Source organism: Balaenoptera acutorostrata, chromosome 3 (assembly GCF_949987535.1).
Source record: "Balaenoptera acutorostrata chromosome 3, mBalAcu1.1, whole genome shotgun sequence".
In the NCBI taxonomy this organism is placed as follows: Eukaryota; Metazoa; Chordata; class Mammalia; order Artiodactyla; family Balaenopteridae; genus Balaenoptera; species Balaenoptera acutorostrata.
In genome coordinates, this window is record NC_080066.1 from 57025363 (window position 1) to 57042723 (window position 17361).

A 17361-nucleotide genomic window follows, 5' to 3' on the forward strand; every position below is an offset into this window, starting at 1 on the left:
CCAGAGGCCGCATGCAAACTTTAACCCCCAGGGGCTGTTGAAATACTCCACGGACTCCCGCTCTCCCACAGCCACGCCTTTGGACCAGAGCACAAAGACTGGACGAGACCTGCCTCCCGGCCGTGGGTGTGATATCTACGTGCAACTCGAGAACCTGCCAGCTACCAGCACATCTGATGTGCACTTGGGGTCACTCCCAGGACTTTCGGAAGCAAGGGAACTCCCATGGGTGAGCCAACACTGACCTACAGCACTCTACTGGCAAGATGCAGCCTGAAACCACTCAAGGGGCTAAAGAACATCGAACAAAGTGCAACTTCTCGCCAACTAGGCCTAATCACTTTCCTTTGACCCGTGGGAATGCCCACCACAGGAAGCAGTGGGCTTCAGCAGCCATGACCCATGTTGGAACCCCACAGCGGAAACTAGGCCACCTTCCCGGCCATGTCTCAGGCAGCTCCCATCCTGCTAGGTTCGCGGCCCTGACACCTAAGGAACTGCTCAAACGCTCAGCAGCCTCGTCCAACGTTCCCTACTCCAGCCAACAGGGCGACGCGTCCCTACTGGAAGCCACAGACATCTTCCGAACACGGGAACACTGAACACCAGGGAAGACAGACCGCAAGCCTGTCTGCTTTGAAGATGCTGATCCCACCTGATGCATCCTGGAAATTCTCCACTGCCACAGTGACACCACCGAGGAACTCACAGTGATCAAAGGCATGGTCCCCGAGGACCACAGACAGACTTGCAACAGAAGACCTCTGCCATGTGAGGGGATTTGGAAGCCTGAAAGGGAACAGTGGCTGGCCTTGGCAGCGCACCTGGGATGGCAACAGTGCCCCCTTCTCTGCCCTGCCAACGGACTGCTCTGGATAAAGCTCTGGCTATTCGAAAGCCCTGCATGCCACACGGGCCGGCCGCGTCATGCCCTCCGGCAGAAACACTATCGCTTTGCACATTCCCAAAAGAGGGAAAAGAGCGACCAAAGGGCTTGTTTGCATAACTCACCTACCCCCAAGAAGGCCGACACAGATGCCTCAGCATGTCCATCTTCTCTCTGTCCCGCAAGACACCCGTGGGGAGTCACTCCTCTGGAAACGGGATTGCAACTCTTCACAGGTAACCTAGCTCACTGCATCCTCATGAACTGCCAAAGCCATCCCCACCATAGGCAGCTGATGCCATGCCATCACGAACAAGACACATCCTTGGGAAGCCGAGGCCAGCGCCTGCAACCCAATGATGACAGCCCATCCCACGACATCACACAGGACATGTCCTCATGATACCTTACCTTTCTCTCCAGGGCAGCAGCCACTACGCAGGCTTAAATGCAGCACTCGATCCTCACCCCACCCCACGGTGATCCACTTAGCGCCAACAGTGTGCTGGCAGCTTCAGGGGCAGCACCGAGGCCTAATCCATCAGCCCCCTTCCGCCATCACCAAACTCCATCCCACCCCCGCCCACTGCTGCAGCCCCACCGGGCACTCAAGAACCTCACCGCACCAAACACAACAACAGAGAGGGCCACAGGCCTGGACTGAGGCTCCAGGCTCCAACCAGGGAAACTTGCTCATTTTGGCTTCCAAAATCAACCACCGAAGCGCCATGCACAAAGCGTGATCCTGGTCAAAACACACTTCTCCGAGCTGAAAGCTCACTGGGCCCACACCAGCACACACTCCGACTCTGAAGACTCGCAGGAGAGCCTGCCCCCTTGCATTCCCTCACGGCCTTTTAGCAGGGACCGCGGATTCATAGATGACCCAGCTTATGGGCAGACACGGTCCACCCTCAGACAGGAGCCCCTCCAATGCTAGAGCCCTTAGTGGTGTTTGCATGCATTTCAGCAGGGGATGTTGGCCCTCACTCCTAACTGTCCCCTACCCCCGAGAGGAAACTTGCTGGACCTCAGTTTCGATGAGGAGACGGTAGAGTGTTCTCACTCATTTTGTTCAGATTTTCCAAGGAATGCATACAAGGGTGTCATCATCGATCCAAGCACATGCTGGGACGCTGCAGAACACAAACGGGCAGGCCGTGGGGCTCTGAAGAGGAGCCATGACCCGGAAGTACTCCAAAAGCCTGGGGAATCCACAGTCCTCAGGCCACTCAGCAAGACCAACAATCAATCCACTCTGGCAGCCATTGGACCCATCTGAGGAAAACCTAATATCCAATGCAACATCTTACTATGGGTGAATGCTACTGTCCTGAGTTATCCCCAGCCACGCTCAGCAACGTGCGCCGGCTCCACTTTTTCCACTTCCCCTTAGCACATCAGGTCATCAGACAACACGAAGGTCTTCTTGTCTTTGCCGACGGCCAGCCTTACCCTGCAACTGCACCTGAGAAGTGGACAGAAATCATGTAGGCTTCTGAATTGCACCACAGTCCTGAGAGAACATGATTCTTGTGAAAACTTACCTGCGTGTGAGCCCGGAACCTGCTTCCCAAGTACCACTATCCCTTACCGAAAACTGATTGCGTGTCTCACAGCACGACTGGAGGAAGTTAGGCATGTATGTTGGCCAGTGTGTGAGACGCTGTATGTGTGTATTCACGTGTGTGGGCGTGTGTGACTGTGACTGCGCACGAAGATGCACTCGTGGGTTCCGGTGTGTGCCACTGAATACGCGTCTTGGTCTCTGGGTGTCCCTGTGGGCCTCTGCAGATGCCTCCAACAGTAAACGCCATAGTTTATACACACCATCCTGGTTGGACCCCCAACTGAAAGGAGAAAGACCTCTGTCAGCTTCAAGAGGCCACATGCGAACTTTGACCCCCAGGGACTATTGAAATAGTCCACAGACTCCCGCTCTCTCACAGCCACGCCTTCTGACCAAAGCACAAAGACTGGACGAGACCTGCCTCCCGGCCGTGGCTCTCACAGCTATGTGGACCTGGAGACCCTGCCACCTACCAGCACATCTGATGTGCCCTTGGGGTCACTCCCAGCACTCCCGGAAGCAAGAGAACCTCCCATGGGCGGGCTGACAGTGACCTGCAGTTGCCTACAGGCAAGATGCAGCCCGGCACTTCTCAAGGGGCTAAGGAACTGCGGACCAAGTGCGTCTTCTCACCAACTCGACCAAATCACTTTCCGTGACCCCGTGGGAATGCCCACAATGGGAAGTGTTGGGCTTCAGCAACCATGACACAGGTTGGAACACCAGAGCAGAAATTAGGCCACCTCCTCGCCCACGTATCGGCAAGTTTCCAACTGGCAGGATTGGTGGCCCTGACCACTGAGAAAACACTCAAATGATACACAGCCTCTTCCTAAGTGCCCTCCTCCTGCATGCAGGGCGACTCGACCCTATTGGAAGCCACAGACATCATGCGAACACGGGGACACTGAACACCAGGGAAGACAGACCGCAAGCCTGTCTGCTTTGATGATGCCCACACCACCCCATGCATCCTGGCAATTCTCCACTGCCACAGCGACACTACCGAGGAACTCACAGCGAACAAATGCACTGTTCCTGAGGACCACAGACAGACTTTCAATGGAAGACCTCTGCCACATGAGGGAACCTGGAAGCTTGAAAGGGCACAGTGGCTGTCCACGACAGCACACCTGGCATCGCAACAGTGCCCCCATCTCTGCCCCGCCCACGGACTGCTGCAGATAAACCTCAGGCTGTTCGAACGGCCTGCATGCCAAACTGGCTGGCGGTGTCATGCCCTTCCGGGAGAAACACTTTCGCTTTGCCCATTCCCAAACAAGGGAAGAAAGCAGCCAATAGGGATGTTCGCATAACTCACCTACCTCCAAGGAGGCCAGCACAGACGCCTCACGATGTCGATCTTCTCTACGTCCCACAAGACACCCTTTGGGTGTCATTCCTCCGGCAATGGGATCACAACTCTACACAGGTTACCTACCTCACCTCATGCACTTGAACTGCCAAAGCCACCCCCTCCATAGGCAGCTGATGCCAGCCCATCACGAACATGACTCATCCTTGGGAAGCCGAGGCCAGCACCTGCAACCCAATTATGACAGCCTATTCCATGACCTCACAAAGGACCTGTCCTCATCATCCCTTACCTTCCTGTCCAGGCCATCAGCGACCACGCAGGTTTAAATGCAGCACTCGATCCTCACCCCACTCCACGATGCCCCACTTGGCACCAACACTGTGCTGGGTGTTAAAGTAGAGGAGCAGACAAGGGCAGCAGTGTGGCCTAATCCATCAGCCCCTTTCCGCCGACGCCCAACCCGAGCCCAACCCCGCCCACTTCTCCAGCCTCACTAGGGACTCAAAAACCTCACTGTGCAAAATGCAAGGACAGGGAGGGCCACAGGCCTGGCCTCAGGCTCCAGGCACCAACCAGGGACGCTTGCTCATTTTGGCTTCCAGAATCAACACACGAAAAAGCATGCACGAAGTGTGATCCTGGCCAAAACACACCTATCCAACTGCAAGCCCACTGGGCCTAGACCGGCTCACACCCTGACTCTTAAGACCAGCAAGAGAGCCTGCCCCCTCGTATTCCTTCAACCGCCTTTCAGCAGCGACCCGGGATACACAGATAAGCCAGCTTATGTGCAGACATGGTCGACCCTCAGACAGGAGCCCCTCCAATACTGGAGTCCTTGGTGGTGTTTGCATGCATGTCGGCAGGGGACGCTGGCCCTCACTCCTAACCGTCCCCTACACCCGAGAGAGGAAACGTGCTGAACCTCAGTTTCGATAAGGACACGGTAGTGTGTTCTCACCCATTTTGTTCAGAGTTTCCAAGGAATGCGTACAAGAGTGTCATCATCGACCCAAGCACATGCTGGGACGCTGCAAAACACAACCGGGCAGTGCGCGGGGTTCTGCAGGGGAGCCATGAGCCTGGGGTACCCCAAAAGCCTGGAGTATCCACAGACCTCAGGCCACTCAACAAGACGAACAATCAAGCCACTCTTGCAGCCATTGGGCCCATCTGAGGAAAACCTAATATCTAATGGCACATCTTGGGGTGGTTGAATACCTACCGTCCTGAGTTATCCGTGACCATGCTCGGGACCATGGCCCCGCCTCACTTTTTCCAGTTCTTCTTAGCACCTCCAGTCATCAGAGCACATGAAGATCTTCTTGCTTTTGCCGACGGCGAGGCTTACCCAACAACTGCACCTGGGAAGTGGACTGGTGTCCTCAGAGGACATGATCCATAAAAACATTTACCTGGGCTCGAGTTCTGAAACTGCTTCCCAAGGACCTCTATCCCTTACCGAGAATTGACTGCATGTCTGATAGTACGACTGCAGGAAGTTAGGCACATACATTGGCCGGTGTGTGAGAGGCTGTATTTGTGTGTTCATGCGTGTGGGCGTGTGTGACTGTGACTACGCACGCAGATGCTCTTGTGGGTTTCTCTGTGTGCCACTGAATACGTGTCTTGGTCTCTGGGAGTCCCTGTAGCCCTGTGAAGAGGCGTCCAACAGTAAACGCCATAGTTTATACACAACACCCTGGCTAGACCCGCAACTGAAAGGAGAAAGCCCCCTGTCAGCTTCCAGAGGCCGCATGCAAACTTTAACCCCCAGGGGCTGTTGAAATACTCCACGGACTCCCGCTCTCCCACAGCCACGCCTTTGGACCAGAGCACAAAGACTGGACGAGACCTGCCTCCCGGCCGTGGGTGTGATATCTACGTGCAACTCGAGAACCTGCCAGCTACCAGCACATCTGATGTGCACTTGGGGTCACTCCCAGGACTTTCGGAAGCAAGGGAACTCCCATGGGTGAGCCAACACTGACCTACAGCACTCTACTGGCAAGATGCAGCCTGAAACCACTCAAGGGGCTAAAGAACATCGAACAAAGTGCAACTTCTCGCCAACTAGGCCTAATCACTTTCCTTTGACCCGTGGGAATGCCCACCACAGGAAGCAGTGGGCTTCAGCAGCCATGACCCATGTTGGAACCCCACAGCGGAAACTAGGCCACCTTCCCGGCCATGTCTCAGGCAGCTCCCATCCTGCTAGGTTCGCGGCCCTGACACCTAAGGAACTGCTCAAACGCTCAGCAGCCTCGTCCAACGTTCCCTACTCCAGCCAACAGGGCGACGCGTCCCTACTGGAAGCCACAGACATCTTCCGAACACGGGAACACTGAACACCAGGGAAGACAGACCGCAAGCCTGTCTGCTTTGAAGATGCTGATCCCACCTGATGCATCCTGGAAATTCTCCACTGCCACAGTGACACCACCGAGGAACTCACAGTGATCAAAGGCATGGTCCCCGAGGACCACAGACAGACTTGCAACAGAAGACCTCTGCCATGTGAGGGGATTTGGAAGCCTGAAAGGGAACAGTGGCTGGCCTTGGCAGCGCACCTGGGATGGCAACAGTGCCCCCTTCTCTGCCCTGCCAACGGACTGCTCTGGATAAAGCTCTGGCTATTCGAAAGCCCTGCATGCCACACGGGCCGGCCGCGTCATGCCCTCCGGCAGAAACACTATCGCTTTGCACATTCCCAAAAGAGGGAAAAGAGCGACCAAAGGGCTTGTTTGCATAACTCACCTACCCCCAAGAAGGCCGACACAGATGCCTCAGCATGTCCATCTTCTCTCTGTCCCGCAAGACACCCGTGGGGAGTCACTCCTCTGGAAACGGGATTGCAACTCTTCACAGGTAACCTAGCTCACTGCATCCTCATGAACTGCCAAAGCCATCCCCACCATAGGCAGCTGATGCCATGCCATCACGAACAAGACACATCCTTGGGAAGCCGAGGCCAGCGCCTGCAACCCAATGATGACAGCCCATCCCACGACATCACACAGGACATGTCCTCATGATACCTTACCTTTCTCTCCAGGGCAGCAGCCACTACGCAGGCTTAAATGCAGCACTCGATCCTCACCCCACCCCACGGTGATCCACTTAGCGCCAACAGTGTGCTGGCAGCTTCAGGGGCAGCACCGAGGCCTAATCCATCAGCCCCCTTCCGCCATCACCAAACTCCATCCCACCCCCGCCCACTGCTGCAGCCCCACCGGGCACTCAAGAACCTCACCGCACCAAACACAACAACAGAGAGGGCCACAGGCCTGGACTGAGGCTCCAGGCTCCAACCAGGGAAACTTGCTCATTTTGGCTTCCAAAATCAACCACCGAAGCGCCATGCACAAAGCGTGATCCTGGTCAAAACACACTTCTCCGAGCTGAAAGCTCACTGGGCCCACACCAGCACACACTCCGACTCTGAAGACTCGCAGGAGAGCCTGCCCCCTTGCATTCCCTCACGGCCTTTTAGCAGGGACCGCGGATTCATAGATGACCCAGCTTATGGGCAGACACGGTCCACCCTCAGACAGGAGCCCCTCCAATGCTAGAGCCCTTAGTGGTGTTTGCATGCATTTCAGCAGGGGATGTTGGCCCTCACTCCTAACTGTCCCCTACCCCCGAGAGGAAACTTGCTGGACCTCAGTTTCGATGAGGAGACGGTAGAGTGTTCTCACTCATTTTGTTCAGATTTTCCAAGGAATGCATACAAGGGTGTCATCATCGATCCAAGCACATGCTGGGACGCTGCAGAACACAAACGGGCAGGCCGTGGGGCTCTGAAGAGGAGCCATGACCCGGAAGTACTCCAAAAGCCTGGGGAATCCACAGTCCTCAGGCCACTCAGCAAGACCAACAATCAATCCACTCTGGCAGCCATTGGACCCATCTGAGGAAAACCTAATATCCAATGCAACATCTTACTATGGGTGAATGCTACTGTCCTGAGTTATCCCCAGCCACGCTCAGCAATGTGCGCCGGCTCCACTTTTTCCACTTCCCCTTAGCACATCAGGTCATCAGACAACACGAAGGTCTTCTTGTCTTTGCCGACGGCCAGCCTTACCCTGCAACTGCACCTGAGAAGTGGACAGAAATCATGTAGGCTTCTGAATTGCACCACAGTCCTGAGAGAACATGATTCTTGTGAAAACTTACCTGCGTGTGAGCCCGGAACCTGCTTCCCAAGTACCACTATCCCTTACCGAAAACTGATTGCGTGTCTCACAGCACGACTGGAGGAAGTTAGGCATGTATGTTGGCCAGTGTGTGAGACGCTGTATGTGTGTATTCACGTGTGTGGGCGTGTGTGACTGTGACTGCGCACGAAGATGCACTCGTGGGTTCCGGTGTGTGCCACTGAATACGCGTCTTGGTCTCTGGGTGTCCCTGTGGGCCTCTGCAGATGCCTCCAACAGTAAACGCCATAGTTTATACACACCATCCTGGTTGGACCCCCAACTGAAAGGAGAAAGACCTCTGTCAGCTTCAAGAGGCCACATGCGAACTTTGACCCCCAGGGACTATTGAAATAGTCCACAGACTCCCGCTCTCTCACAGCCACGCCTTCTGACCAAAGCACAAAGACTGGACGAGACCTGCCTCCCGGCCGTGGCTCTCACAGCTATGTGGACCTGGAGACCCTGCCACCTACCAGCACATCTGATGTGCCCTTGGGGTCACTCCCAGCACTCCCGGAAGCAAGAGAACCTCCCATGGGCGGGCTGACAGTGACCTGCAGTTGCCTACAGGCAAGATGCAGCCCGGCACTTCTCAAGGGGCTAAGGAACTGCGGACCAAGTGCGTCTTCTCACCAACTCGACCAAATCACTTTCCGTGACCCCGTGGGAATGCCCACAATGGGAAGTGTTGGGCTTCAGCAACCATGACACAGGTTGGAACACCAGAGCAGAAATTAGGCCACCTCCTCGCCCACGTATCGGCAAGTTTCCAACTGGCAGGATTGGTGGCCCTGACCACTGAGAAAACACTCAAATGATACACAGCCTCTTCCTAAGTGCCCTCCTCCTGCATGCAGGGCGACTCGACCCTATTGGAAGCCACAGACATCATGCGAACACGGGGACACTGAACACCAGGGAAGACAGACCGCAAGCCTGTCTGCTTTGATGATGCCCACACCACCCCATGCATCCTGGCAATTCTCCACTGCCACAGCGACACTACCGAGGAACTCACAGCGAACAAATGCACTGTTCCTGAGGACCACAGACAGACTTTCAATGGAAGACCTCTGCCACATGAGGGAACCTGGAAGCTTGAAAGGGCACAGTGGCTGTCCACGACAGCACACCTGGCATCGCAACAGTGCCCCCATCTCTGCCCCGCCCACGGACTGCTGCAGATAAACCTCAGGCTGTTCGAACGGCCTGCATGCCAAACTGGCTGGCGGTGTCATGCCCTTCCGGGAGAAACACTTTCGCTTTGCCCATTCCCAAACAAGGGAAGAAAGCAGCCAATAGGGATGTTCGCATAACTCACCTACCTCCAAGGAGGCCAGCACAGACGCCTCACGATGTCGATCTTCTCTACGTCCCACAAGACACCCTTTGGGTGTCATTCCTCCGGCAATGGGATCACAACTCTACACAGGTTACCTACCTCACCTCATGCACTTGAACTGCCAAAGCCACCCCCTCCATAGGCAGCTGATGCCAGCCCATCACGAACATGACTCATCCTTGGGAAGCCAAGGCCAGCACCTGCAACCCAATTATGACAGCCTATTCCATGACCTCACAAAGGACCTGTCCTCATCATCCCTTACCTTCCTGTCCAGGCCATCAGCGACCACGCAGGTTTAAATGCAGCACTCGATCCTCACCCCACTCCACGATGCCCCACTTGGCACCAACACTGTGCTGGGTGTTAAAGTAGAGGAGCAGACAAGGGCAGCAGTGTGGCCTAATCCATCAGCCCCTTTCCGCCGACGCCCAACCCGAGCCCAACCCCGCCCACTTCTCCAGCCTCACTAGGGACTCAAAAACCTCACTGTGCAAAATGCAAGGACAGGGAGGGCCACAGGCCTGGCCTCAGGCTCCAGGCACCAACCAGGGACGCTTGCTCATTTTGGCTTCCAGAATCAACACACGAAAAAGCATGCACGAAGTGTGATCCTGGCCAAAACACACCTATCCAACTGCAAGCCCACTGGGCCTAGACCGGCTCACACCCTGACTCTTAAGACCAGCAAGAGAGCCTGCCCCCTCGTATTCCTTCAACCGCCTTTCAGCAGCGACCCGGGATACACAGATAAGCCAGCTTATGTGCAGACATGGTCGACCCTCAGACAGGAGCCCCTCCAATACTGGAGTCCTTGGTGGTGTTTGCATGCATGTCGGCAGGGGACGCTGGCCCTCACTCCTAACCGTCCCCTACACCCGAGAGAGGAAACGTGCTGAACCTCAGTTTCGATAAGGACACGGTAGTGTGTTCTCACCCATTTTGTTCAGAGTTTCCAAGGAATGCGTACAAGAGTGTCATCATCGACCCAAGCACATGCTGGGACGCTGCAAAACACAACCGGGCAGTGCGCGGGGTTCTGCAGGGGAGCCATGAGCCTGGGGTACCCCAAAAGCCTGGAGTATCCACAGACCTCAGGCCACTCAACAAGACGAACAATCAAGCCACTCTTGCAGCCATTGGGCCCATCTGAGGAAAACCTAATATCTAATGGCACATCTTGGGGTGGTTGAATACCTACCGTCCTGAGTTATCCGTGACCATGCTCGGGACCATGGCCCCGCCTCACTTTTTCCAGTTCTTCTTAGCACCTCCAGTCATCAGAGCACATGAAGATCTTCTTGCTTTTGCCGACGGCGAGGCTTACCCAACAACTGCACCTGGGAAGTGGACTGGTGTCCTCAGAGGACATGATCCATAAAAACATTTACCTGGGCTCGAGTTCTGAAACTGCTTCCCAAGGACCTCTATCCCTTACCGAGAATTGACTGCATGTCTGATAGTACGACTGCAGGAAGTTAGGCACATACATTGGCCGGTGTGTGAGAGGCTGTATTTGTGTGTTCATGCGTGTGGGCGTGTGTGACTGTGACTATGCACGCAGATGCTCTTGTAGGTTTCTCTGTGTGCCACTGAATACGTGTCTTGGTCTCTGGGAGTCCCTGTAGCCCTGTGAAGAGGCGTCCAACAGTAAACGCCATAGTTTATACACAACACCCTGGCTAGACCCGCAACTGAAAGGAGAAAGCCCCCTGTCAGCTTCCAGAGGCCGCATGCAAACTTTAACCCCCAGGGGCTGTTGAAATACTCCACGGACTCCCGCTCTCCCACAGCCACGCCTTTGGACCAGAGCACAAAGACTGGACGAGACCTGCCTCCCGGCCGTGGGTGTGATATCTACGTGCAACTCGAGAACCTGCCAGCTACCAGCACATCTGATGTGCACTTGGGGTCACTCCCAGGACTTTCGGAAGCAAGGGAACTCCCATGGGTGAGCCAACACTGACCTACAGCACTCTACTGGCAAGATGCAGCCTGAAACCACTCAAGGGGCTAAAGAACATCGAACAAAGTGCAACTTCTCGCCAACTAGGCCTAATCACTTTCCTTTGACCCGTGGGAATGCCCACCACAGGAAGCAGTGGGCTTCAGCAGCCATGACCCATGTTGGAACCCCACAGCGGAAACTAGGCCACCTTCCCGGCCATGTCTCAGGCAGCTCCCATCCTGCTAGGTTCGCGGCCCTGACACCTAAGGAACTGCTCAAACGCTCAGCAGCCTCGTCCAACGTTCCCTACTCCAGCCAACAGGGCGACGCGTCCCTACTGGAAGCCACAGACATCTTCCGAACACGGGAACACTGAACACCAGGGAAGACAGACCGCAAGCCTGTCTGCTTTGAAGATGCTGATCCCACCTGATGCATCCTGGAAATTCTCCACTGCCACAGTGACACCACCGAGGAACTCACAGTGATCAAAGGCATGGTCCCCGAGGACCACAGACAGACTTGCAACAGAAGACCTCTGCCATGTGAGGGGATTTGGAAGCCTGAAAGGGAACAGTGGCTGGCCTTGGCAGCGCACCTGGGATGGCAACAGTGCCCCCTTCTCTGCCCTGCCAACGGACTGCTCTGGATAAAGCTCTGGCTATTCGAAAGCCCTGCATGCCACACGGGCCGGCCGCGTCATGCCCTCCGGCAGAAACACTATCGCTTTGCACATTCCCAAAAGAGGGAAAAGAGCGACCAAAGGGCTTGTTTGCATAACTCACCTACCCCCAAGAAGGCCGACACAGATGCCTCAGCATGTCCATCTTCTCTCTGTCCCGCAAGACACCCGTGGGGAGTCACTCCTCTGGAAACGGGATTGCAACTCTTCACAGGTAACCTAGCTCACTGCATCCTCATGAACTGCCAAAGCCATCCCCACCATAGGCAGCTGATGCCATGCCATCACGAACAAGACACATCCTTGGGAAGCCGAGGCCAGCGCCTGCAACCCAATGATGACAGCCCATCCCACGACATCACACAGGACATGTCCTCATGATACCTTACCTTTCTCTCCAGGGCAGCAGCCACTACGCAGGCTTAAATGCAGCACTCGATCCTCACCCCACCCCACGGTGATCCACTTAGCGCCAACAGTGTGCTGGCAGCTTCAGGGGCAGCACCGAGGCCTAATCCATCAGCCCCCTTCCGCCATCACCAAACTCCATCCCACCCCCGCCCACTGCTGCAGCCCCACCGGGCACTCAAGAACCTCACCGCACCAAACACAACAACAGAGAGGGCCACAGGCCTGGACTGAGGCTCCAGGCTCCAACCAGGGAAACTTGCTCATTTTGGCTTCCAAAATCAACCACCGAAGCGCCATGCACAAAGCGTGATCCTGGTCAAAACACACTTCTCCGAGCTGAAAGCTCACTGGGCCCACACCAGCACACACTCCGACTCTGAAGACTCGCAGGAGAGCCTGCCCCCTTGCATTCCCTCACGGCCTTTTAGCAGGGACCGCGGATTCATAGATGACCCAGCTTATGGGCAGACACGGTCCACCCTCAGACAGGAGCCCCTCCAATGCTAGAGCCCTTAGTGGTGTTTGCATGCATTTCAGCAGGGGATGTTGGCCCTCACTCCTAACTGTCCCCTACCCCCGAGAGGAAACTTGCTGGACCTCAGTTTCGATGAGGAGACGGTAGAGTGTTCTCACTCATTTTGTTCAGATTTTCCAAGGAATGCATACAAGGGTGTCATCATCGATCCAAGCACATGCTGGGACGCTGCAGAACACAAACGGGCAGGCCGTGGGGCTCTGAAGAGGAGCCATGACCCGGAAGTACTCCAAAAGCCTGGGGAATCCACAGTCCTCAGGCCACTCAGCAAGACCAACAATCAATCCACTCTGGCAGCCATTGGACCCATCTGAGGAAAACCTAATATCCAATGCAACATCTTACTATGGGTGAATGCTACTGTCCTGAGTTATCCCCAGCCACGCTCAGCAACGTGCGCCGGCTCCACTTTTTCCACTTCCCCTTAGCACATCAGGTCATCAGACAACACGAAGGTCTTCTTGTCTTTGCCGACGGCCAGCCTTACCCTGCAACTGCACCTGAGAAGTGGACAGAAATCATGTAGGCTTCTGAATTGCACCACAGTCCTGAGAGAACATGATTCTTGTGAAAACTTACCTGCGTGTGAGCCCGGAACCTGCTTCCCAAGTACCACTATCCCTTACCGAAAACTGATTGCGTGTCTCACAGCACGACTGGAGGAAGTTAGGCATGTATGTTGGCCAGTGTGTGAGACGCTGTATGTGTGTATTCACGTGTGTGGGCGTGTGTGACTGTGACTGCGCACGAAGATGCACTCGTGGGTTCCGGTGTGTGCCACTGAATACGCGTCTTGGTCTCTGGGTGTCCCTGTGGGCCTCTGCAGATGCCTCCAACAGTAAACGCCATAGTTTATACACACCATCCTGGTTGGACCCCCAACTGAAAGGAGAAAGACCTCTGTCAGCTTCAAGAGGCCACATGCGAACTTTGACCCCCAGGGACTATTGAAATAGTCCACAGACTCCCGCTCTCTCACAGCCACGCCTTCTGACCAAAGCACAAAGACTGGACGAGACCTGCCTCCCGGCCGTGGCTCTCACAGCTATGTGGACCTGGAGACCCTGCCACCTACCAGCACATCTGATGTGCCCTTGGGGTCACTCCCAGCACTCCCGGAAGCAAGAGAACCTCCCATGGGCGGGCTGACAGTGACCTGCAGTTGCCTACAGGCAAGATGCAGCCCGGCACTTCTCAAGGGGCTAAGGAACTGCGGACCAAGTGCGTCTTCTCACCAACTCGACCAAATCACTTTCCGTGACCCCGTGGGAATGCCCACAATGGGAAGTGTTGGGCTTCAGCAACCATGACACAGGTTGGAACACCAGAGCAGAAATTAGGCCACCTCCTCGCCCACGTATCGGCAAGTTTCCAACTGGCAGGATTGGTGGCCCTGACCACTGAGAAAACACTCAAATGATACACAGCCTCTTCCTAAGTGCCCTCCTCGTGCATGCAGGGCGACTCGACCCTATTGGAAGCCACAGACATCATGCGAACACGGGGACACTGAACACCAGGGAAGACAGACCGCAAGCCTGTCTGCTTTGATGATGCCCACACCACCCCATGCATCCTGGCAATTCTCCACTGCCACAGCGACACTACCGAGGAACTCACAGCGAACAAATGCACTGTTCCTGAGGACCACAGACAGACTTTCAATGGAAGACCTCTGCCACATGAGGGAACCTGGAAGCTTGAAAGGGCACAGTGGCTGTCCACGACAGCACACCTGGCATCGCAACAGTGCCCCCATCTCTGCCCCGCCCACGGACTGCTGCAGATAAACCTCAGGCTGTTCGAACGGCCTGCATGCCAAACTGGCTGGCGGTGTCATGCCCTTCCGGGAGAAACACTTTCGCTTTGCCCATTCCCAAACAAGGGAAGAAAGCAGCCAATAGGGATGTTCGCATAACTCACCTACCTCCAAGGAGGCCAGCACAGACGCCTCACGATGTCGATCTTCTCTACGTCCCACAAGACACCCTTTGGGTGTCATTCCTCCGGCAATGGGATCACAACTCTACACAGGTTACCTACCTCACCTCATGCACTTGAACTGCCAAAGCCACCCCCTCCATAGGCAGCTGATGCCAGCCCATCACGAACATGACTCATCCTTGGGAAGCCGAGGCCAGCACCTGCAACCCAATTATGACAGCCTATTCCATGACCTCACAAAGGACCTGTCCTCATCATCCCTTACCTTCCTGTCCAGGCCATCAGCGACCACGCAGGTTTAAATGCAGCACTCGATCCTCACCCCACTCCACGATGCCCCACTTGGCACCAACACTGTGCTGGGTGTTAAAGTAGAGGAGCAGACAAGGGCAGCAGTGTGGCCTAATCCATCAGCCCCTTTCCGCCGACGCCCAACCCGAGCCCAACCCCGCCCACTTCTCCAGCCTCACTAGGGACTCAAAAACCTCACTGTGCAAAATGCAAGGACAGGGAGGGCCACAGGCCTGGCCTCAGGCTCCAGGCACCAACCAGGGACGCTTGCTCATTTTGGCTTCCAGAATCAACACACGAAAAAGCATGCACGAAGTGTGATCCTGGCCAAAACACACCTATCCAACTGCAAGCCCACTGGGCCTAGACCGGCTCACACCCTGACTCTTAAGACCAGCAAGAGAGCCTGCCCCCTCGTATTCCTTCAACCGCCTTTCAGCAGCGACCCGGGATACACAGATAAGCCAGCTTATGTGCAGACATGGTCGACCCTCAGACAGGAGCCCCTCCAATACTGGAGTCCTTGGTGGTGTTTGCATGCATGTCGGCAGGGGACGCTGGCCCTCACTCCTAACCGTCCCCTACACCCGAGAGAGGAAACGTGCTGAACCTCAGTTTCGATAAGGACACGGTAGTGTGTTCTCACCCATTTTGTTCAGAGTTTCCAAGGAATGCGTACAAGAGTGTCATCATCGACCCAAGCACATGCTGGGACGCTGCAAAACACAACCGGGCAGTGCGCGGGGTTCTGCAGGGGAGCCATGAGCCTGGGGTACCCCAAAAGCCTGGAGTATCCACAGACCTCAGGCCACTCAACAAGACGAACAATCAAGCCACTCTTGCAGCCATTGGGCCCATCTGAGGAAAACCTAATATCTAATGGCACATCTTGGGGTGGTTGAATACCTACCGTCCTGAGTTATCCGTGACCATGCTCGGGACCATGGCCCCGCCTCACTTTTTCCAGTTCTTCTTAGCACCTCCAGTCATCAGAGCACATGAAGATCTTCTTGCTTTTGCCGACGGCGAGGCTTACCCAACAACTGCACCTGGGAAGTGGACTGGTGTCCTCAGAGGACATGATCCATAAAAACATTTACCTGGGCTCGAGTTCTGAAACTGCTTCCCAAGGACCTCTATCCCTTACCGAGAATTGACTGCATGTCTGATAGTACGACTGCAGGAAGTTAGGCACATACATTGGCCGGTGTGTGAGAGGCTGTATTTGTGTGTTCATGCGTGTGGGCGTGTGTGACTGTGACTACGCACGCAGATGCTCTTGTGGGTTTCTCTGTGTGCCACTGAATACGTGTCTTGGTCTCTGGGAGTCCCTGTAGCCCTGTGAAGAGGCGTCCAACAGTAAACGCCATAGTTTATACACAACACCCTGGCTAGACCCCCAACTGAAAGGAGAAAGCCCCCTGTCAGCTTCCAGAGGCCGCATGCAAACTTTAACCCCCAGGGGCTGTTGAAATACTCCACGGACTCCCGCTCTCCCACAGCCACGCCTTTGGACCAGAGCACAAAGACTGGACGAGACCTGCCTCCCGGCCGTGGGTGTGATATCTACGTGCAACTCGAGAACCTGCCAGCTACCAGCACATCTGATGTGCACTTGGGGTCACTCCCAGGACTTTCGGAAGCAAGGGAACTCCCATGGGTGAGCCAACACTGACCTACAGCACTCTACTGGCAAGATGCAGCCTGAAACCACTCAAGGGGCTAAAGAACATCGAACAAAGTGCAACTTCTCGCCAACTAGGCCTAATCACTTTCCTTTGACCCGTGGGAATGCCCACCACAGGAAGCAGTGGGCTTCAGCAGCCATGACCCATGTTGGAACCCCACAGCGGAAACTAGGCCACCTTCCCGGCCATGTCTCAGGCAGCTCCCATCCTGCTAGGTTCGCGGCCCTGACACCTAAGGAACTGCTCAAACGCTCAGCAGCCTCGTCCAACGTTCCCTACTCCAGCCAACAGGGCGACGCGTCCCTACTGGAAGCCACAGACATCTTCCGAACACGGGAACACTGAACACCAGGGAAGACAGACCGCAAGCCTGTCTGCTTTGAAGATGCTGATCCCACCTGATGCATCCTGGAAATTCTCCACTGCCACAGTGACACCACCGAGGAACTCACAGTGATCAAAGGCATGGTCCCCGAGGACCACAGACAGACTTGCAACAGAAGACCTCTGCCATGTGAGGGGATTTGGAAGCCTGAAAGGGAAC

At 55.4% G+C, this 17361-nt stretch overlaps 6 non-coding genes across 6 annotated transcripts; all 6 read right to left on the bottom strand.

The window, feature by feature from the left end:
- Positions 1–1912: 1912 nt before the first annotated feature.
- On the bottom strand, positions 1913–2005 carry LOC130707834 (small nucleolar RNA SNORD116). The gene has a single exon (XR_009007863.1). It is a non-coding gene; the product is annotated as a small nucleolar RNA SNORD116 (small nucleolar RNA).
- Positions 2006–4695: 2690 nt separating this feature from the next.
- Positions 4696–4788, bottom strand: LOC130707940 (small nucleolar RNA SNORD116). Its single transcript, XR_009007970.1, has one exon. It is a non-coding gene; the product is annotated as a small nucleolar RNA SNORD116 (small nucleolar RNA).
- Positions 4789–7432: 2644 nt separating this feature from the next.
- On the bottom strand, positions 7433–7525 carry LOC130707835 (small nucleolar RNA SNORD116). The gene has a single exon (XR_009007864.1). It is a non-coding gene; the product is annotated as a small nucleolar RNA SNORD116 (small nucleolar RNA).
- Positions 7526–10215: 2690 nt separating this feature from the next.
- On the bottom strand, positions 10216–10308 carry LOC130707941 (small nucleolar RNA SNORD116). The gene has a single exon (XR_009007971.1). It is a non-coding gene; the product is annotated as a small nucleolar RNA SNORD116 (small nucleolar RNA).
- Positions 10309–12952: 2644 nt separating this feature from the next.
- LOC130707836 (small nucleolar RNA SNORD116) lies at positions 12953–13045 on the bottom strand. The gene has a single exon (XR_009007865.1). It is a non-coding gene; the product is annotated as a small nucleolar RNA SNORD116 (small nucleolar RNA).
- Positions 13046–15735: 2690 nt separating this feature from the next.
- On the bottom strand, positions 15736–15828 carry LOC130707942 (small nucleolar RNA SNORD116). Its single transcript, XR_009007972.1, has one exon. It is a non-coding gene; the product is annotated as a small nucleolar RNA SNORD116 (small nucleolar RNA).
- Positions 15829–17361: the final 1533 nt, after the last annotated feature.